Below are 22720 nucleotides of genomic sequence, written 5' to 3' on the forward strand. Positions count from 1 at the left end.
TCCTAAACTTTAACTGTTCACCATATAGTCAGGAACAGTGTACCTTTGTTATTGATTACATGTATAGGGAGCATGTACACTGGACCTTTAATTCTCCCAATCCCTCTCTTTGTTGATACATGCCTTGAGGTACCCATAGCATACTGTAGTGTTTTGATCCCCACCTCAGCATACGCAACGATCATGCGTGTGCACTGTGACTGGACGTGCACCTCAGAAGAGAGCTTTGTGGTCAAAAGTCAACAGGGCATAACACATGAGTCTCCCTTCCTTACACAAGTGACTGCTGTCATCTCCTAGGGCTTTAGAGGACTGGCAGTTGTGGCTAGGAAGTGTCTGTAGTACAGGGCATACCTTTTTCCCTTTTACTTCTTGCTTCTCTCATATTTTAAATTGTTCAGCCAATCTCCTCCGACTCCCCATTCTCTTGCATCCAGGGCTGCTCCCATTCTCGTTTCTCTCCTTCTTCTGCGCTGTCTGTTTCTTCAGGAATCTCTTTAATTGGGTCAGTCAGAGAAGTGTTGCTGCAATTAAGAAAGTGGAGTACTCCCTATCCTTTTCTGCTCCATTGTCCTCTGGGATGGAGGCCTTCAGTGTAGCCTAACGTGATAATATAGCTGTCTACAGTTCACGAAAGGAGAATCACCTGTTCCACCTTCATGAGGTGCTTCAGGCTCTTCAAGAGGAAGGCCTGACCATCAAGGCTAGCAAGTGCCAAATATGGCAGGCTGGTGTATCTGGGAAGCCTGGTGGGTGCAAGGTGCAGCCACTCCAGGCCAAGATCGGTCCCCAAAATGCAGATTGAAGTGAGGACAATCCTGGGCCTTACTGGACACTGTTGGAGGTTTGTTAAGGCCTATGGCACCATTGTTGCCCCCTAACTGAGTTGACTTCTAAGAAGCAGCCGAAGATCGTGATCTGGGCAGAGGCCGTCCAGAAAGCCTTAGACACCCTCAAGGAGGCAATGCGCACTGCATCTGTATTCATGACACCTGACTTCTTCAAGGAATGCAGAGTTCAGACAGATGCTTCAAAACATGGCATAGCGGCTGCACTATCACAGTTAAATGTGGAGGGCCTAGACCATCCTGTAACCTTTATCAATTGGAAGTTCTGTCCCAGGAGACAGAGGTAGAGTGCTATTGATAGAGAATCCTTTGCTGTGGTCTGGGCACTGAAGAAGCTGACACCATACCTGTTTGGGACTCACTTCCGAGTTCAGATAGACCACATCCCCCTTAGGTAGGCCATGTTTATCCCACAGGACAGTGTGCTTGTGTATTTAAAAAGTTGGACATCATGTACTTTTAAGTTTTACATGTCCTGGTAAAGAAAACTCCCAAATTGATTTTTTACTGCTGTGAAGTGTACCTCTTCCATAGGATAACATTGGTTTACATTATTATATTTAATAAGAGATAACGTCTGTTTGGAAACAGGTTGAAGTATCATGTTTGGTATCTAAATAATTGTAATTGAAATCCTGTTTAATAGTAAAATCGGATTTTAAGCCACAATTCTGAAAATGCCACCTTTAGAAGGTTTGTATTTTCTTGTTCTAACCATTCGGTGCCTGCAACCTGTATCCTGGATCTCATGACTGTGATTAGCATATAAGTTGTCCTTTGTGTATTCCTCCCAGACAGTGACACCAAAGAGGAATAGGTGTTGGGAGAGTGGGCCATCCTGTGAGGATGGGAGGGCAGAGTTCTGCACAGACCCAGTTAGATTTCAAAGGAGCTTTCTCAGCACAATCACAAAGGATTTCACATTAGCCTTTTGTCACCCCAGACATACTGGGACCAAGGCATGGAGGAAGGAAATTCCACAGTAATCAGTAGGGGGAAAACTCCAAATGTTTCTTCTAATTCAAAGCTGGCACCAGGTATAAAAATAGGACCCTCAGATCCATTCTTCAATTTACTCCTGGGCCTGCGGAGGACACTCTGAAAGCCTGTCTTGTACTTAAGAGGACAGTCTTGCTGTCTGAGGCCTGGTTTGTACTTCAGAGGACTGTCTTGCTGCTGGAAGCCTGCCTTTAATTCTCAGAGGAGGATTGCCCTGCTGCTGGAAGACTGCCTTGCTGCTTGAACACAGGACTACTAGAATGACTCAAAGGGCTGGATGGCTGGCCTCTGAGCTGCAGGAGAATAACAAACTCCAATGACTTGAACCCTGGACCTGGACCCTACCTGAACTGAGTCCTACTCTCCAAGTGGTGCTCACCTTGTTCTGGAACCTTATAAGTGGTGCTACAGGTGTCCAAACAGCCTAAAATTAAAACCTCGGGACTTAGTAATTCTCCAGTCATAAACTGCCCTGAGAACCGAGAGGAGACCAGGATCTACCTGTTCGCCAATCCACCCAAGGTGTAATGCTGGTTTGTCTGACTTTGCGGTTGTACCTGCTACATTCTTCTCTGCAACAGCCAATGCTGCTCTGCGGCTTCTTGCAGAAGGGGTATCCAGCTTTGTTTAGCCCTTGTTGGCTACAATCTGCAGCTTCATCCTGCTGGAGATTTTTGACTTCCAAAAAAGAGACTAATGGCCTAATTATGAATTTGACGGTCCCACTGCGTGTCCGACAAACTCGCGGGGAGGACAACACAGCCATGGCGGTGCCGTTCCCCTCTAGCGTAATACAATACTCCCACCAGGCTGACCGTCAGGAACATTTTAATACACGTTCCTGCTGGGCTGACCTGTGGGAACAATGCTACGATATTGTCCACGGCCCCTTTAAGGGAGCTGAGGCCGATATCATAGCAAACAGCACCCTCAGAAAGCGCACTGTCTGCAGAGCCCTAGCACACCCTTACCGCCAGCCTTTCCATGATGGGGTGACTGCCATGAAAAGGCTGGCGGTAAGGTAAGTTGTAATCAGCCAGGCGGTGCTGAGTTCAGCACCGCCCAGGCTGAGTACAACTCAGACCACCATCACCCCATTTGGAACAATTTTCCAAATGTGAACGGCAGTCTTCTGGCAGATCTGCCAGGGTTGTAATGTGGTGGTCGGACCGCCACAGTTGCGGTGGTCCAACCATCACTGCGACGCTGCTGGTCCTTGAGATGCCAGCCTCATAATTAGGCCCTAAGTCTGGACGTAGAAACCTTCACTGCGACTTCCTCCAGAGGCTCCCAAACAACAACACCTCAGGCACGACAGGCTGCCTTTTCCTGCTTAACTTTACTTTCTCAGAATTTTTTTGTAAAGAAGTCTTCCAAGTCCAAAGGTATGCAGAGACTGGGCCTAATCCACCTCATGTGTCCAAACCACACTCCATCATGGTTAGCCATAACTTTCAACTTTGCCCCAGTCGTGCGCGACCAGAAGTCCATGGTGTGTGCTTTGATCTTTTATGTGCTAATTGTTATTGAAAACTTAAAAAATACATAACTCTGGTTCTATTGACTGGATGTTTGTTGTTTGGGTGTCAAATAATTATACTCCGCTTTCAAAATTGGTGTGTGATGTTTCTTGTGCTGTGTGTTTTCTTCATTACTGTTCAAGTGCTGTATAACTACTTTAAACATTGCCTGATTGCTTTTGTACGAAGCTACCAGAGGGTTAAGCACAGATTAATTTAGTGACTTTTTGTGGTTCACCCTGACAGGGACTGGGATTTCTGTTTGAGAAAGGTTCTTGCCCCCTACAACCAGAAAAGTAATTTCTAACACTGCGGCTCAGTGGTGAGATGCAATATTTATGTTTCTTAAGTAGCAATCTGGGTCCACACTACAGTTAGCCAGTAGCAACAATTTTGCTTATTTACAAAGCCATTAATTCAGATCCTGATAGGTGGAGGAAGGAACAGATGCAGGCAATAAGACCCCAGAATAGGGACAACATTACGATGTCAGAACGTTAGACACTTAGGCGGTCATTCCAACCGCGGCGGCGGACACTGAAAATCATTATGGGGCCCTGTTAGGGGGCCCCTGCACTGCCCATGCCAGTGGCATGGGCAGTGCAGGGGCCCCCAGGGGCCCCACGACACCCGTTCCCGCCATCCTGTTCCTGGCGGTAAAAACCGCCAGGAACGGGATGGCGGGAAGGGGGTCGGAATACCCATGGCGGCGCTGCAAGCAGCGCTGCCATGGAGGATTCCCTGGGCCAGGGGAAAACCGGCGGAAAACCGCCGGTTCCCCTTTTCTGACCGCGGCTTTACCGCCGCGGTCAGAATGGCCCAGGAAGCACCGCCAGCCTGTTGGCGGTGCTTCCGTGGTCCCCGGCACTGGCGGTCATGGACCGCCAGGGTCGGAATGACCCCCTTAATGCATTGAAAACCAACAAAGGGATGCAAGAGGACATTGTTGTAATGGACAGGGTAGACTAGCACAATGAGATTATCTCCCAAATCGCTGATATAAACCTCTTCTGTAAGGCATTAACCCAAACTACACCATCAGTAGAGTAATTAACACTAGACTAAAGAGTTGACATGATATAGGCCTCTTCAGTGATGAGGAATACATGTACTTGAAAGTTGTAAAACCATGATATCCTTCCATCTCTAGGTTAACTAAAATTCATAAACAAATGCCTTTTCACTCAGAAGACAAATTATACTGGGTATTGAATCAGGGACTAAAAGGTTTTCGGTTTAAGTGGATGTGTTTTTGAGACCGCCTGTAGCAAATTTCCCTTCTTATATTCGTGTTACTAAACACATACAAAATTTGTTGAACGATGTGACCTGGGGGAATAATATGATTCTGGTGAATTTAGATATGGTTTCCCTGTATACTGATATCACCCACAAATGGGGAACAAAGACACTGACTTCAATCATAATTAAAAGGAAAACAGACTACATGGAACATACAGGTATGTTCCTTGACATGGTGAAATGGATTTTGGACAACATTACATGTTTATTAAATGGCAACTCATACCACCAAGTGCTGGGGACTGCAAGGGGCTCCAGATTTGTTCCTTCATATGCTAATTTATTTATGGGATGGTTTGAGGAAAGACAAATCTGTGGCCTGGATGGTGCAATGTGGAAAGACATAATACATTGGCAGGAATAGAGATGATTTAATAATGATCTGAACTAATGATGAGAACCAATTTAATGGCTTTCTCACATAGCTTAATAACAACAAAAATATAAAGGTTACCATCACATACTGTAGGGAGATGATACATTTCTTGGATGTTGAGGTATATTGAGAAAGGGAAAATATAGAGTAGTCTGTATTATAAAATACATTGTGTAACTCTGACTTCCATGCTAGCAGCTCACACTACTTATCTTAAATAAGGGTGATTCCATTTGGAGAGATAATGAGAGCTAGGAGAAATTTTAGCTCAGACAAATAATTTCTTGAAACTATACAGGATATAAAACAGAAATTTACAATCAGAGGTCATGATCGATACACCTTGGATAAGACAAGCAAGAAGTCAAGGTCTTTTTAAAAAAAAGACACACTAAAAGGAGAGAAAACGGAGTAAGGAAAATAAGATTAGACTGATTATGATGTATGGCAGGGATTCAAATAAATTCAGTAAGATTCTCAGCAAATATTGGCTTATTTTGTTAGTTGAAGAGACGATCAAGGAACACATAAATTAAACACTCAAGCATTACATTACAAAGGGGGAGGACAATTCATGGTACTGTTAACCCAAGCTACCCAGTTAGGGCCACACGGTAGGATTGGTGGCAGTCAATGACAACATGATTCTACAAATGTAGACTCTGTAGCATGTGCAGATTTGCACAAAATAAGACCAACAATTTCGCGTATATTTGCAGCCCAGGGTACAGTATCAAAATTATTATCAATTGTCAATCAAAATGTGATTAATTTTTCAATTGTTCTTGTAAAAGAATGTACATGGGGAGTACAATAAGAGCTTTATGTGAAAAAAAACTCTGTCCCTCTAAGAGTAGTACAACAAAAAAATGTGAATTACTCAATTCCTGAAAACATGATGAACTGTGAGGCAAAAAAATCTCACATAGATTTTTGATTTCATGATATACAAATAATAGAGGCTGATCCAAGAAGTGAAAATGGGGAACTAAAATTGTAATGTACTGAGGACATGTAGATCATAAAATTGTGTGCAGTGGAAAAAAATTGAAATATTGACCACAAATTCCAGGAATTTTTACCTGGGATTACATATGGTTCAAAATGTGAGTGACTATACAATCATACCTTCTTGTGAATATTTTATCATCAATAACCAATACTGCTCTGCCACACATTTGATTGTTTCCCCATATATGTTCAATTTCTAATAAGTAGTCAGAGCGGTTAAATAAATAAATATGACTAGGGCACATGTACACAGTCAATAGGGCACAAATTTAATTACATTGTGTCTGAGCGTCAGTGTGGGACTGCAGGATTATATTGCAAATAATGAGTGGAAACTTAATCAATAATATCAGATTTAACGATGACATGTAAAATATAGTGATTCCTTGTTCTTGATTTATGATACATGTTTCCTCAATTTAGAAATCTTGTTGCAGTATAGATGGAAGGCCTACCAACTATGGTGAATGTTTTTGGCATCATAAGGTAGCGAAGTACTTTAAAAGTCTATGTATCCTGACATGAGATTTCAGAAGATATACTTGAATTACTGATGCCAGACAATGGTGGTAAGGGGGATTATCAATATCTTTGAATGTAAGATAGCTAAGATCTACCAAATATGGTGAATGCAGCTGGCATCACTAGACAGTTAAGTACCATAGATTATTGGAATATGTTGCCCTCCCTATGTTACCTCCGAAGCATATAAATTCTGCTATAGATGTTAGAATGTGACCTTGAATTAATGGTGCCAGATAAAAGTGGAAAGTGGGGTATACTGGTATTTTTAAGGCAAGATAGACTTACTAGGTCAAGTAGCAATGACAAAATGGCACATATGAATTGAGTGAAGCATTTTGGTCTGACAGCAAAGTCCTCCTTCTAACATGACACTGGTGATAAAAAAAATGATAAGTGTATTTGGTGTTTTAGAGATTTTTGTGAGTCTCCATTTATTTTTCGAACTGAGACCGGCCAGCCATACTCGACTCTATTCAGTCACTTGGATATCATTTATATGAAGAGTTGGAGACATGCGGAGTTGAAAACGCGTATGGACGGTGTGCCCTATTGAGCAATCATACTTGCTTGTGCTAATGAAAATCACGTTTCTTACACAGGTAATAGTTAGATAGGGGTTATTTACGAGGTCTTTGTTTACTAATAGTATGGAGATAGATATGCCAGTTCTACACAGCTGTATCCATTAAATGGGTTATCACTTACATGGGAATTCAGGGACACTTGTTTGAAAATGCCCTTGTGCTGTGAACACAGTATAGTAAAGAAATGTGCTGGCTAGAAAACAACAATATGGATGAATTGGATTTTGATTGTTTTAATTACAAACTGAAGTGAGAGCTCAAGCTTTCATATTATATTTTGGGACATTCTATTGATGAGTGAATTGGGGGCCACTCATTCCCTTTGGAGAACCTATGCTTTTATAATAATGAACAGTACACTGTGAAGAACACCAGGAAGTGTGTGCTGGCACTAACGTAACCGCCACCACAATAGAAGGGTAATGTAGTTGTTGCAAATTGATTTGATTACAATACTGACCTAATGTCACACTTTTAAAGTCTACACTTTGCCTAAGGCCCCTATATCAGATCCCTCCCTACCTGAAAGAGTCATATAACTTGGTATCAGTTCTTCTACTGAAAAATTGATTGGGTTTTACTTCTTTAAACATTTTACTTAAATAACGCCCAGCTGATTTTTACGAACACACACACAGATGCTGTAGAATATGACCAATGTCATCTTGATTAATAATGCATTTTGAATGACGGCGTTTGGTCCGAACATATTATCAGTACTTCTTTGGGTTCCAGATTTGCTACCTCCTATGTCAACTTTGTTTGGAATCCAGTGTTGTTGCATTGGATAGATAAAATCTGCTAGAGTGGTAGATTCATGGGTGATATTTGAATAATAGGGACAGGAACAACACCTGAATTGTAGCATTTTTTAACATTTTCATTGCAAGCAATATAACAAGAGTTTCACAATAACATTTAACAATGAAAGAATTGTGTTTCCTGATATAGGACACTACATAAAAAATAATTCAGAGTTGAATGCACGGAGAGCAAACAGCATGCAATTCAGTCCCTTGAACATGTAGTTCAAACACAGCTTAGAGTGATCCCCTACGGGGAATGATTTGGACCAAATGGAATTACAGTGAAAATGATGAATTCATCAGACATATCAATGACCTGAAAGAAAGGTTTCATAGGAGGAGATATGAGGATTATGTAATTGAGGGAACTACAAGAAGAGTGATGAAAATTGTTAGAGCGCACTCCCTCAAAACAAAACTTAAAAAGAAGCTTGATTATGATCAAGGGATAACAAGAATGATCACATCCTATAGGGACGTCATCCACAGATTTAGTCTAAAAAACATTTGTATATGATATTTCGTAGGAGAGCTATGATTACAAATAATGGCAGTCTAAACTACCATGTAAAAGATCTATAAAGTTTAGTTTAGTTTAGGAGTTTGTAAAGCGCATGGCTACCCGAAGGCCTCCCAGCGCTAGAGCAGAAGCAGAACGACAAGGAGGCAACTTATGTTGTCAACAGACGGGTATTCAAATTCTTACGAAAGGAAGTTTCACAAGGCTGAGCCTGTTAATATAATTACATAGAACTTAAGGGTGCGGACTTCCCACTTTCGGCACCAGTAACTGTGCTGTTATTCTCTTCCCCAAAATTTTATTTTTATGTTTGCTAACTAGACAAATACAGATTATTGTGCTGTTGTAATCCGTGTGTCCTAACACCATAAAACTGCAAACTAATGCACTTGCAACTGAGCTTCCTACAATCTGTAGTTTTTCAAATTCAAATCTTGTTACTCAGCCTTTCCAATAAGAGAGTTGAACAGCACGAGTTGTAAAACAGTTTCAAAATATGTTTATGTCCTGCCATTAATATAAAAGTTTAGAGCTGTTAAGCGTCACTGATCTGGTAATATAGCAAACATATTTGAGCTTCAGACATGTGATATTTTGGACCCTTTGAAAAGGCAGAGTGAGTAACTCGCTTAGACCACTAATGCTATAAGTGATTACCTTGTAGCTGTGGATGTGATGATGCCCTGAAAAACCCAGGGCTGCAGTTTTCACAAATGTGGCTCAAAGGGTAGTGAAAACAATATAAGTGCTACAACACTGGCAAGAAGAAAGGGTAACAGGAGATGAAGAGTGTTTGGAGGAAAGTGTGCAGATAGACGAGGGTAAGGAAAAAGAAAATAAAGGGTATAACAGAAGAATGGTATGGAAAGAGATAAATTAAATACAAATAAATCAGAGTGGAAGGAAATATAACAGGGAGGGATGATTAGATAGGAATAGGAGGGTGATGAATGTAAAAGTAGAGAGGGAGATGAAAATGGTGTGAGAGGTAGATGACAGAGGGTGAAAGAGGAGTCTGAGGAAGTAGGGTGATAGAGTAGGAGAGAACAGGAGAATGATGAGCAAAGTGAATGATTGAAGTGAGGTGAAAGATAAAGACATGTACTGAGAAGGCTGATGAGAGGTGAGTAGAGGCAGGCAGAAGAGCAGGAAAGGTGGAAGATGAGCCTGGTGAGAAAGCCAGGTGGTCATAGAGGAGGTTGATCAGCAAATGATAACTGGTTGGGGAGAGGCCAGAGTTGTGTAAAGAGACCAGAGAAGAGTGATAAAACATAAAGGAGAGAACAGTGATGAATTGGAAAAGACAATGAAAAAAAGCAAAGGGGGTTAGAGGAATGGGAGAGACTAACAGGAGAGAGGAAAATAAAAAGAAAGGGGAGGGAACATGCCAGTCACTCTTTGTAGGAGGCTGGCCTGATTTGTAGTGGGTACCAAAGGTACTTATATCTTATACCAGGTCCAGTTATCCCTTACTAGTGAAATGTAGGCAGTGTCTAGAAGCCAGACAGACTAGGGGTAGCTGTAGCTGAGCAGCCAAGGCTTATCTAGGACACATGCAAAGCTCATGCAATACCACTGTAGTCACACAGTACTTACACACATGAAAGAAAATACTCAGTGTTACAAAAATAAAGGTACTTTATTTTGGTGACACAAATGCCAAACATACCTTAGAGACTATACTCCCTTAGGAGGTAAGTAATATACACAGTATATACACTAGAATGCAGTAATAGCTGTAAAAAACAGTAAGAAAACAGTGCAAATAGTGAAAATCATAATAGATAGCAATGGGCCTAGGGGGAGCACAAACCTTACTACTAAAATAGTGGAATGTGAAAGTTGGTTTCCCACCTAGGCAAGTGTAATGTGTAGAGGGGCAGTGGGAGTGTAAGAAAACACCAAATGTAAGTTATAGAACCCACCCCAGAGCCCAGGAAAGCAGGCGTAAATCATAGTAAGTTTCCTAGAACACACAAGAACACGTGATAGAAGATTCTGTAAGAACCAGAAGAGACTGCAAGACACCAACAATGGATTCCTGGGCCTGATGACCTGTGGAAGAAGGGGACCAAGTCCAACAAGCACTGAAGAGTCCCGGGAGAACAGGAGCCCCTGCTAACCCGGATGAAGGTGCAAAAGAAGAACCATCAGTGAAGAAGAACAGTTAGTACTGCACCCAAGAAGATGGATGTGGGTTCCTGGTTGATGCAGATGATATCCCACGCTTGATGAATGATTGCAGTCTGGTTTGCATTGCTGGATTCCACCAACAAGCCTTTGCACACACAAAGCTTGCGGTTAGCAGAAAATGTCGCTGCCCGGGACCAGGAGGGACCTGTTGGTCTCTACCCAGGAGGGGGAGACAGAGGGGACTCTCAGCAACTCAGAACACCCTCAGAAGACCAGTCAGCATGTACAGGAGTCCCGCAGCACAGGGACAAAGAAAGTGCAAATGGAGGCCCACGCAGCACTACACAAAGGGATCCCACGCCGCCGGAGAACCACTCAGGAAGCTGTGCCTTGCATGAAGGAGTGCTGGGGGCCGGAGCTGTGCTGTGCACGAAGAACTTTGTGGAAGGTCCCACACAAGCCCTGGCAACAGCAAAACATGAGGTGCACAGGGGTACTGCCTTGAGTGGGGAGGCAAGCTCTTACCTCCACCAAAGTTGGACACCTGGACCTTAGGACCGTCAGGACCACTTCAGGCCACCACCCGTGTTGCTGGATCCACGCACTTTGTCACGAGAAGCGAACCACACCACTGGTCGTCGCTGCAGAGGGGTACCTGCTGAAGCAGGGAAGTGACTCCTTCACTTCAAGGAAGATTCCTTCGTTCTTCTGGTGCAGGCTGAAAGCAGACAGTCCTCGGAGGATGCATGACCTGGAAAGAGTTTCAGTTGCTGGCAGGAGCTGAAGATACAATGTTGCAGAAGTCGTCTTTGCTTCTTTGTTGCAGTTTGTAGAGTTCCTGGAGGGTCCAAATGCAGTTTCGTTGGTAGAAGGTGAAGTAAAGGATGCAGAGGATTCCTGCTGGAGTCTTGCAATCCGAATCTGAGGAAACACCCAGAGGAGAGACCCTAAATAGCCCTGAAAGGGGGATTGGTCAGCTACATAGGTAAGCACCTATCAGGGGAGGGCTCTGACATCACCTGCTGGCACTGGCCACTCAGATGCTCCCAGAGTGCCCCACCACCTTGGAATCCAAGATTGCAAAACCCAGGGACACTCTGGAGGAGCTCTGGGCACCATCCATGGGGTGGTGGTTGTCAAGGGAGTGGTCACTCCCCTTTCCTTTGTTCAGTTTCACACCAGAGCAGGGACTGGGGGTCCCTGAACCGGTGTAGGCTGGATTATGCAAGGAGGGCACCATCTGTGCCCTTCAAAGCTTTTTCAGAGGCTCTGGGAGGCTACCCCTCCCATGCCAGTGAACCTATTTCCAAAGGGAGAGGGTGTAACACCCCTCTCCCAAAGGAAATGCTTTGTTCTGCCTTCCTGGGCTCGAGCTGCTTGATCAACAGGAGGGCAGAAACCTGTCTGTAAGGTGGCAGCAGCTGGGGCTGCCTGGAAAACCTCAGAAGGCTGGTATGGCAGTACTGGGGGTCCAATGTGGAGTTGTCAGCGTGCAGGGAATTATACAACCAATGCTAGAATCAGCATTGGGGTATAATTCCAAGATGGTAGACACCTTACATGTCCATATTCGGAGTTACTATTGTGAAGTTGGACATAGGTATTGACCTATGTCCAGTGCACGTGTAAAATGACGTCCCTGCACTCACGAAGTCTGGGAAAATGGTCCTGGACGATGTGGGGGCACCTCTGCTAGTGCAGGGGTGCTCTCACACACAGGTACTTTGCACCTAGCCTTCAGGGTTGGAAGGCCTGACATATAGGTGACTTATAAGTGACATGGTGCATTGTAAAGTCAGGGAAAGGGTGCATGCACCATTTCACACAGGCTGCAATGGCAGTCCTGTAGAAGCCTGTGCATGGGCTTCCTACTGGTGGCAAAAGTAATGCTGCAGCCCATAGGGATCCTCTGGAACCCCAATGGCCTGGGTAACTAGGTACCATATACTAGAAACTTATAAGGGGGCACCAGTATGCTAATTATGAGTAGAATACCGTGTTAACAGCATCTAACAATCAAATTAAAAAGAGAGAGAGCATAAGCACTGGGGGTCTGGTTAGCAGGAACCCAGTGACACAGTTAAACACACTGACAAACAGGGCAAAAATCAAAAGCATTGGGGTCCTGGTTAGCAGGATCCCAGTTACACAGTCAAACACACTGACAAACAGGCCAAAAAAGGGGGTAACGACACTAGAAAGAGTCTACTTTCTCACACTCTTTAGGAGAAGCAGTTCCTTATTAAGGCACATACAAATGCTGTATTTTTCCTCTTTACCCTAAAAATACATTCTACTTAGAGGACTGATAGCCAAATATTTGCTGAGAAGTAATAGTAATAAAGTGAACTCACAAGAAAGTAAAACTGTCAGATACAATTTAAAAACATAAAGTCAGACATTTTTAATAAATAAAATGACACCAAAATGACAAACCCCATGTACAACCAGAGTGATGAATGCTTAAAGATTTAGGTAAAAATACGACCAAGAAGCACAATGTGCAATTTGTGGTTATCTGGTTGCAGTCATTCGGGTCGAAGTCACAAGTTTAGGTCAAATGCAATAGAGCAGGGTTGGATACAGGGACCAAGTTTGTTCCGCTAAAGAATTTAGCATCTCAAAGTCCAAGTCCACACGATGAGCCTAAGCTGGAGCTTACTGTGTCGGTGAATGATGTGAGCAGTCGCTGCTTGGCATGAAGTGCAGGATGCCATTGAAAGTTTGCATTGACGGGAAATGCAGTGACCATTGTTGATGCGAGAAGCCTGCTTGCAGTGGCAAAGAGCCCCAGACTTTTTGATTTTCACCTGGATTGCAGGTTTTTGTAGATATGAGACAGGAGAAGTACACACTGATGTAGGTCAGCCTAGGGTCCAGGACCTGGAGGGCATCTCAAGGGGATCAGGTCTCATTCAAGCAGAGGCGAACATCGGGGCTCGGGCAAGTATAGGTGGTGCTGGACAGCTAGGCAGGTGCAGAGAGGCCTCTGGAAGTTTGTTGTATACCTGTAGCTGAAACAGGAGCTGAGACAATTGACCATTAGAGTTACTTCTGGGGGTCCTGGATTCAAGGCAAGCAGGTCCAGTCTTCCCTCTTCAGACACCAGGGCAACCCTTCTTCTGAAACTTCCACAGGTCCAGATGTGTCCTGATGAGAGGCTCTGAAGGTGTCATTCTTATGCCAAGTGCCAGCCAGTGGGTGTGGGATTCCCTCTTTCTTTAACCTTTTCCCTTTCCTGGGTTTGGCTACAGTCTGTCTGGGGGGGGTCAAAGGCAGACAAGCCAAGGTGTGACCTGCTTTTGTCATTGACAAGGGGTTTGTCTATCCCTAAAGTTACCTTTTGAAACTCAGGAAAGGCTGAGTACAACCCCTAGGACATCCTGCTCAGGAGAGTAACACCCTGCCTCACACCCAAGGCCCTTTTGTCCCCATGTCTGGAAGGAGGTATACACAGCATACAACAGGAGAGCTATTACAGTCAGGTTACCCAGGACACTGGCAGAAAGACATATTTGGTTTAGGCGGAAAAATGTAAACTTTCTGAAAGTGTCATTTTCTGAATAGTAAATTAAAATCCAACTTTACCATTAATTACTATTCAAATGTGTGGAAGAAGCATTTTTCTGTTCCCAAAATGAAGTTATAACCTATTAGGAGTAATAATATAACCCAATAGAGATATCCCTTCTATTGTTAAAAACAACTTTAGGGTTTTATCACTGTCAGGACATGTATAACTTAAACATACATATCCTACTGTTCAAGTATCATACACTTTGTCCTATGAGTCTTTAGGGTCTAATTTAGGTGTGACCTGTAAGTGTTAAAATGAAAGGATTAGGCCTGGGGAAAGTTTATTTTTCTGTTTAAAATGTTATTTTAAATCTGCACTAAAGGCTGCAGTGGCAGACTTGAGACATGTTTTACAATGCTATTTTAGAGAGTGGCACAATAAGTGCTGCAGCCCTCTAGTGACACCTAATTTACAGATCCTGGGTACATATAGTACCTTCTACTGGGTACTTATATGTAAATAAAGGGTACCAATAAGGTGTAGGCCAGTTTTATCATGTTTAAGGGAGACAGCAGAAGCTCTTTAGCACTAGGCAGCCAAAGCACAGTGCACATTGTCCTAATACCAACAAATCTGAAATCAAAAGGGGAATGAGAGCAAAACATCTAGGGGAATTCAAAGCCAAAGATGTCAGGTCTAACACACGTCAAACAGGTCTTTAATTGAACCGGGTCTTCCCAGGTCTCAGACCCAGTAGTAATTAAAAACAGACATTGAAGTGGATCTCTATAAGGTCCTATGTTCATGTCCTTAAAGGCAAAAACAATGATCGAATTCAAGGAATGTAAAAATGATAAGGTAATCCATGTCAGCGATTTATTTCATGTGAACATTGCACATGTTTTGCTTAATCTTGCATTCTCTAGGAGGGTTAGCTGTTTTTTTCTGTGTAAGAAGGCTCCCTTGAGCCTACAAGCTGACGAGCTTTGGTTTGAAGCATCCACGTGTCAGTGAGTGGTACATAAACCTGAGAGGACTTTTGGCAGCATTTCCAGCAACCCCACAGACTGAGCTGCTCTCTTCTGATGAAGGGCTAAACCCAGAAACACGTGTCCAGAGATATACAGCACTTGCTGCACACACTAAGGTGAAAAAATACAGTTTACTTTAAGGATATAAAATGAACTTGTACTGCATTTACCATGATGCATCGGGCCGACTGCATGCTGAAGGGTGAGGCAGTGTGCTCCCTTTTTTGTGTTTTTTTCTGTGTAAGAAGGTTCCCTTGAGCCCACAAGCTGAGGAGCTTTGGTTTGAAGCACCTGCGCGCCAGTGAGTGGTACATAAACCTGAGAGGACTTTTGCCAGCATTTCTAGCAACCCCACAGACTAAGCTGCTCTTGGCTGATGAAGGGCTAAACGCAGAAACATGTGTCCAGAAATACGCAGCACTTGCTGCACCCAGTAAGGTGAAAAACTACAGATTACTTTAAGGATATAAAACAATCTTGTACTGCATTTACCATGATTCTTTGGGGCTGACTGCATGCTGGAGTGTGAGGCAGTATGCTCCCTTTTGTGTTTTTTACTGTGTAAGAAGGCTCCCTTGAACCTATGAGCTGATGAGCTTTGGTTTGAAGCACCTGCGTGCCAGTGACCGGTACATAAGTCTGAGAGGACTTTGGCAGCATTTACAACAACCCCACAGACTAAGCTGCTCTCTTCTGATGAAGGGCTAAACCCAGAAATACGTCTCCAGAGATACACAGCGCTTGCTGAACCCACTAAGGTGAACAAATTCAGATTACTTTTAAGGATATAAAACAAATTTCTACTGCATTTACCATGATGCATTGGGGCTGTCTGAATGCTGGAATGTGAGCAGTGTGCTCCCTTTTTTGTGTTTTCTTTAGTGTTAGATGTTTCTAAGATGTTGTATTTCTATATTTTTTGTGTAGCATTTTACTCTTGTTTAGTGCATACTTTAAATGAGTTGCCTCCAAGTGTTTATAAAGAGCCATGATTGAGAGCATTGTAATTGAGGTTGAAGGCAATGCAAGTTTCTCACAGTGATTGTCAATTGGCTATAAAGATGTCATGGGCATCCAATCCTTTGCCTCTGCAGAGTGCACAGAGCAATGGTCATGTATTCCAGTTGCAACTATTATTCTGTGCAAATATGTGTAAAAGAGGAACATGGTTGTCCAAATGTTGACAAGGCAAATGTAAAGGAAAATGCAGTGCTTCCAGGTGAGTGTGTTTATTTTGTGTTTGGGAAGTAGTGAAGTGAGAGACATGAGGAAGAGCATTCAGGACAGAGTGAAAAGAGGGTGCTGAAGAGGAACTATATGAGATTTAAGATATGCAGATGGAAGAGAAGTGGAGGGGAAAAGTGTGCACGTTTCTAACAAAGAGTAAATATAACAGAAGTGATTGAGACACCCTAAAGACGGCTATCTGTTCTACAGGCCTCAGCATTGTTTAAGTCAGAGTTTCACAATTTCACAATCAAAACATTTTTAGTATTATTTTCAACTAAATCATTGTTGTTGTTCATTTATCTTAAACAGCTGACAACCACTGAGAAAGTCAATAGTCCTGGCTGGTTTTCGGTGTATGTCAGTGTTGGAAATGGCCTCTCTAGAGGGTCACCCCCAAACTTTTTGCCTTCCTCCTCCTCTCCTTTTTCTGACCAAATATTTGCTGACTTTAGGACTCTGGACACTTTACCACTGCAAACCAGTGCTAAAGTGCATATGCTCTCTCCCTAAAAGCATGGTAATATTAGCTCATACCCAATTGGCACATTTGATTTACTTGTAAGTCCCTAGTAAAGTGCACTACATGTGCCCAGGGTCTGTAAATTGAATGCTACTAGTGGGCCGGCAGCACTGGTTGTGCCACCCGTAATAAGTAGCCCATTAACCATGTCTCAGACCTGCCATTGCAAGGCCTGTGTGTGCAGTTTCACTGCCACCTCGACTTGGCATTTAAAAGTACTTGCCAAGCCTTAAACTCCCCTTTTTCTACATATAAGTCACCCCTATGATAGGCCCTAGGTAACCCATAGGGCAGGGTGCTATGCAGGCAAAAGGCAGGACGTATACAGGTGTGTTGTATATAACTGGTAGTAGAAAACCACTAAATTTGTTTTCCACTACTGTGAGACCTGCTCTTTTCATATGCTAGCATTAGGTTTGCCCTTACATACTGCTTGAGTGGTAGATTCTGATCAAGTGGTAAATAGGTCATGTTTAGCATGGCCAGATGGTAACAGAAAATCCTGCTTATGGGTGAGGATGGATTTTTTATTACTATTTTAGAAATGCCAATTTTAGAAAGTTAGCATTTCTCTGCACTCAAATCCATCTGTGCCTTACTGCCTGTCTTCAATCCATGTCTGGGATGGCTGGTCGACAGATCCCTTGTGCATCCCACTCAGACAACAACAAACACAGGACACTCAGATTCATATGCATTCATTTGCATACTGAATAGGTCTCCCTGGGCTGGAAGGGTAGAGGGGCCTGACAATTACATTTCAAAGGCTAGTGGCCTGCCCTCACACAATGGACTGCCAAACCCCCTACTGGGACCCTAGCAGACAGACCTGTACTGAAAGGGGACCTTGTGCACTTCAAAACCACTCTTTACAGTCTCCCCCACTTCAAAGGCATTTTTGGGTGTATAAACTGGGTCTCTGACCTCCCCCCCCCCAAATCAGACACTTCTGGACAAGATCCTGCAACCTGTCAAGAGGAACTGCCTGGCTGCCCAAAGAACTCACCTAGACTGCTTTGCTGTGAAGGACTGCTGCCTTGCTGTTGCCCTGCTGGCCTCTGATTTTGCTGAGAAGTGCTCTCCAAGGGCTTGGATTGAGCTTGCCTCCTGTTTTCTGAAGTTCAGGGCCAAAACAACTTCATCTCTTCAAGGAAACTCCCTGTGCACCAAACATTTACTCACAGCCTGCCAGAACAGCCTGCCCTGCTACAAGAAAATCGCCACACAGTCGATCCAGAACAACACAGCCTGACTTCCAGAGCGAAGATCGATGCAGCGCCTGCGTTGCAACCGGAAATTCGATGCACGGCCCTACCGGATCGACGCACAGCTGAGTCGGAACGATGCAGCCCGACTTCCTGAGTGAAGAATCGATGCAGTGCCTGCCGTGCGACAGAAAATTCAACGCATCGCCCACTGGATCGACGCAACGCCTGTGACTTCTTCCTGCACACCCAGGATTTTTCCCCACATCGTCTCTGGGCATCCAAAGATCCCCGCATCGCAGTGAGGAACCAAGACTCTGAGCCGGAAATTGACACAAAGCCCCTTGCAGCATGGAAAGAAATTACACACTTTATTTTTTCATGCATCTCCTCTTCTGCAGTCTCTGTTTGTGGTCATTTTGAGGCAAACTAGGTACTTTGTGCAAACAAGAGACAACTGTTGAATTCTAAGATTTAAGACTCTTTTTAAAATTGCAAAAGTGATATCTCAACTTGTGCTTATTGAATCTTGATCGTTTTGACCTTAATTTAATCAGATAACTAGCCTATCTTTTTCTAAACCTGTGTGGTGGTTTTTGTGGTGTTTTCACTGTGTTATTGCATGGTTTATTTCACAGATACTTTACACATTGCCTTCTAAGGTTGTTGTGTTATATATCTAGATGCAATAACAGAGAGCTCAGAGAGGAACTAAAATACAAGTTAGACGACACACTATGGGAATCACAGAAAATAATTTACATGTTTTAGCCATGTCCTTAATTAAATAGGCCATTCCCCTTATAGTGGACCTCGCTACACACTTTTTTCATTCTGCTTTATGCCCTGATGTCAAGATCTCAGGTGGTGTAGTTATGATGTCAGACTAGCGAGTGCAATCATGTCCATTGACAACAGGGCAGGGACAGAACAGTGGCATAGATCTCTTTCATTATGGTCCACATACACTCTCATCAGTGGCAATTACTTTACTGCAAGCATTCCCTTTAGGAACATTGGCCCTCATTACAACCCTGGTGGTAGGTGTTAAAGCGGCGCTAATACCGCCAACAGGCCGTCGGGAAAAATGGGATTACGGCTGTGGCAGAAACCGCCAGCATAGACAGCCACTTTAACACTCCGACCACCACGGCGGTAGAAACAAACAGCGCAGCGAACACCGGCAACAGACAGGCGGGAGACAATGTACTGTCTACTGTATTACAAGAGGCCTATCCGCCACCTTTTCCGGGGCAGAAACAACGCTATCAAAAGCACAGCAGAAACAGTACACAGAAGGGAAAACACTCACCTCTCGACACCCAATGAGGAACCAGGAGGCCATGGAGCCCGAAATTCATGTGTTACCCATGTTGGTTTACCTCCTCTTCTACCAGGAGTACGAACGGCGGCGGCGGCGACCACGGTGAGTACTGCACCTACAACACATGGGAGGGGGGAGGAAAGAGAGTGACACACACACGCAACACACAACACTCCCACCCTCACCCTCACACACAACAACATACACACAAATACATGCAGCAACATTACATATACACCCTCCTACCCCCTAGAAGAGCGCAAGGACAAAAGGAAATTATTGTAACGATTGTAATCATGAAAAATCCATTAGTCAAAGGTCAAAATTCAGTATATACAAATATGTACACCAACTACACAAGTCTGGATAGTGTACTAATCATTGTCCGTGGACCACTGGGCCCAAAATGCATGGGTGAGGCCCACACATGATACCTGACTGGAAACGGAGAGAACACTGCTGGGGCATCAGATCGAAAATATACAGGTACCTCAGGGGAAGGGCGAGGGGGGGCACCTCAGCCTGATGAACGCAAGACACCGCTGCTGCACGAGGGGGTCCATGCCCATTGATGTATCCTGGGGAGTGCAAAGCCACAGTCTCTCAATTCTCTCCAGTGAGTGGTTTGCCCACTGCTTTATCCTGGGAGTGCAAAGCCACAGTCTCTCAAGTGGATAACAGTCTCCACTGGTTCTGGAGGGGGCTTTGTGCCCAGAGTGCTTCATCCTGCCAAGGACTGAGGTAGTGGATGTGAAACTCCACTGGTTCTGGAGGGGGCTTTGTGCCCAGAGTGCTTCATCCTGCCAAGGACAGAGGTAGTGGATGTGATACTCCACTGGTTCTGGAGGGGGCTTTGTGCCCAGAGTGCTCCATCCTGCCAAGGATAGAGGTAGTGGATGTGATATTCCACTGGTTCTGGAAGGGGCTTTGTGCCCAGAGCGCTCCATGTGCAGTGTGGCCGGTACAATTCCCTCACCTGAGTGTGCCTCCCATGAGATTTACAAGGTTCAGGTAGCATGATACGCCATGGAGGCAGCGACATACCCCACACTGCCACGGCTGCGCCTTCCACCTGCAGGTGCAAACAGTGATGGAAGAAATGCCTCATGGAAGCTGCCCAGGGTCCAGGAACTCTCCTCCAGCCTCAGATGACTGACCACTGGGGATGGTAGCCATGTCAGCGGTGGTACCTGTGTCCGAGGACGCCACAGGCCGGTGGCAGTGTTTGCGGCGGTGTCTGTTGCGGCGGTGCTGGCGGCGGTGCTGGTGGTGGTGCATGGGTCAGCACCTGCTGAGGGACACAGCAGGACGTCTCCTGCAGCCTCAGATGGCTGCCCACTGGGGAAGACACTGGGGACTGTCGCTGAGGCTGTAGACGTGCCAGGGGCGGTGCAGGTGGTGGTGCTTGTAGCGGTGTCTGTCGAAGGGTGCTTGCGACAGTGTCTGTTGCGGCAGTGCTGGCGGCGGTGCTGGAGGCAGTGCATGGGTCAGCACCTGCTGAGGGACACAGCAGGACGTCTACTGCAGCCTCGGACGGCTGCCCACTGGGGAAGAGGCTGGGGACTGTCATTGATGCTGTAGACGTGCCAGGGGCGGTGCAGGTGGCGGTGCAGGTGGCAGTTGTGGTGGTGGGGCAGCTAGCTGTGTTGGCCGCCGTACAGGTTGGCGTGGTTGTGGACAGAAAGTGTGACACTGGTCCTTCTGTCGGTGCCACCATGCCCTCTCCTGACCTGCTCTTCAGCTTTTGGCCCTTCCCCAGCTTTGATGGTGCCGCAGTTGTCTTGCCACTATCCCCTTTGTGTTTTGCTGAGCCCTTGGTGGCTGGTACTTTCGGCTTCTCCCTCCGGGATGTGGGAACCTTTTTCACCTTGGCAGGTGGCGGAATGTCCTTGCCCTCACTATGTGGCACATTGGCAGCACCGATGTGTGGCGCACTCGATGACCCCGCAGTTGCTGCCACCACTGTGCATGGGGATTTGGTGGCTGAGGTGCTGGGCTGGGACCTGGAAAGCCTGGCCCTAGGGGAAGGACGGGGAGGGGAGGTCAAGGGAAGAGGTAAAGGTTCGCCAGGAAAAGTTTTTTAGACACACTGGGATGGGAAGATGGAGGTGGTTTGGGAGTGGAGGTAGGGGTAGTGGTTGTAGGAGGTGTATGTCTGCTGAATTTGGGTGAAGGTGCATGGGCCGGAGGCTGTCGTGAGGTGGATGGCTGTTGGGTGGGTTGGTGGGTTTGTGTACTTTGGAGGAGAGCTCACTGACACACTGGGAGGGGACACTGGGGATGTGTAAATGGTAGTGGGGGTGATGAGGGCACATGAGCAGTATGTGGTGATGGGCATGCTGGTGATGGAGGCAGTGGCTGAGGATGTAGTGCATGCAGGTGTCAGTGGAGACGAGACAGGGAGGGAGGGGGACACAGTGGAGGCAGTGGATGTTGCTTTGTCTGCATGGGGATGGTGCTTGTGTGAGAGCCTGTGGGATGTGTGGTGCTTATGTTTGCCTGAGGCACTCTTGTGTGTTGATGAGTGTGCATGCTGGTCTGATGGTGTGCTTGGGATAGGCTGAGGTACAGGGGATTAGGTCTGGGTGGAGGAAGTTGGAGGGGGAAGGCTGGACACAGGGACAATGGCTGCCATCAGTGCTGAGGCTAGAGCCTGAAATGCTCTCTTTTGGGCTGCCTGCCCAGAATGAATGCCCTCCAGGTATGCATTTGTTTGTTGCAAATGCCTCTCTACACCCTGGATGGCATTCACAATGGTAGATTGCCCAACAGTGAGGGATCTCAGGAGGTCAATAGCCTCCTCACTGAGGACAGCAGGGCTGACTGGGGCAGGTCCTGAGGTGCCTGGGGCAAAGGAGATGCCCACCCTCCTGGGTGAGCGGGCACGGGACACATGCTGAGGGGCTGCTGGGAGGGCGGTGCTGGTAGGGGGGGTGGTGGCTCTACCTGTTGATGCAGTGGGCACAGAAGTTCCCACCACCGCAAGGGAGCTCCCATCAGAGGAGGAGTGGCTGTCACTGCAGTCTGCTCCTGTTACAGCCATGGAGCTCCCCTTGCCCTCCGACCCACTGGTGGCTTCAGACTCCGTTGTTTCGCCCTCCAGGGCCAAGTGGGTTGCAGCTCCCTCCTGCTCTGGTGCCAATGCTCCTCCGCCTGATGATGCTACAGCACACAAGAACAGGGAGACCACAAAAAGGGGGCGGAAAGACAGAAGAAAGACATGTTCAGTGCATGCAACACCACTACCGTTGGTGGACACAACACACAGG

The sequence above is a fragment of the Pleurodeles waltl genome, chromosome 1_1 (assembly GCF_031143425.1).
Source record: "Pleurodeles waltl isolate 20211129_DDA chromosome 1_1, aPleWal1.hap1.20221129, whole genome shotgun sequence".
In the NCBI taxonomy this organism is placed as follows: Eukaryota; Metazoa; Chordata; class Amphibia; order Caudata; family Salamandridae; genus Pleurodeles; species Pleurodeles waltl.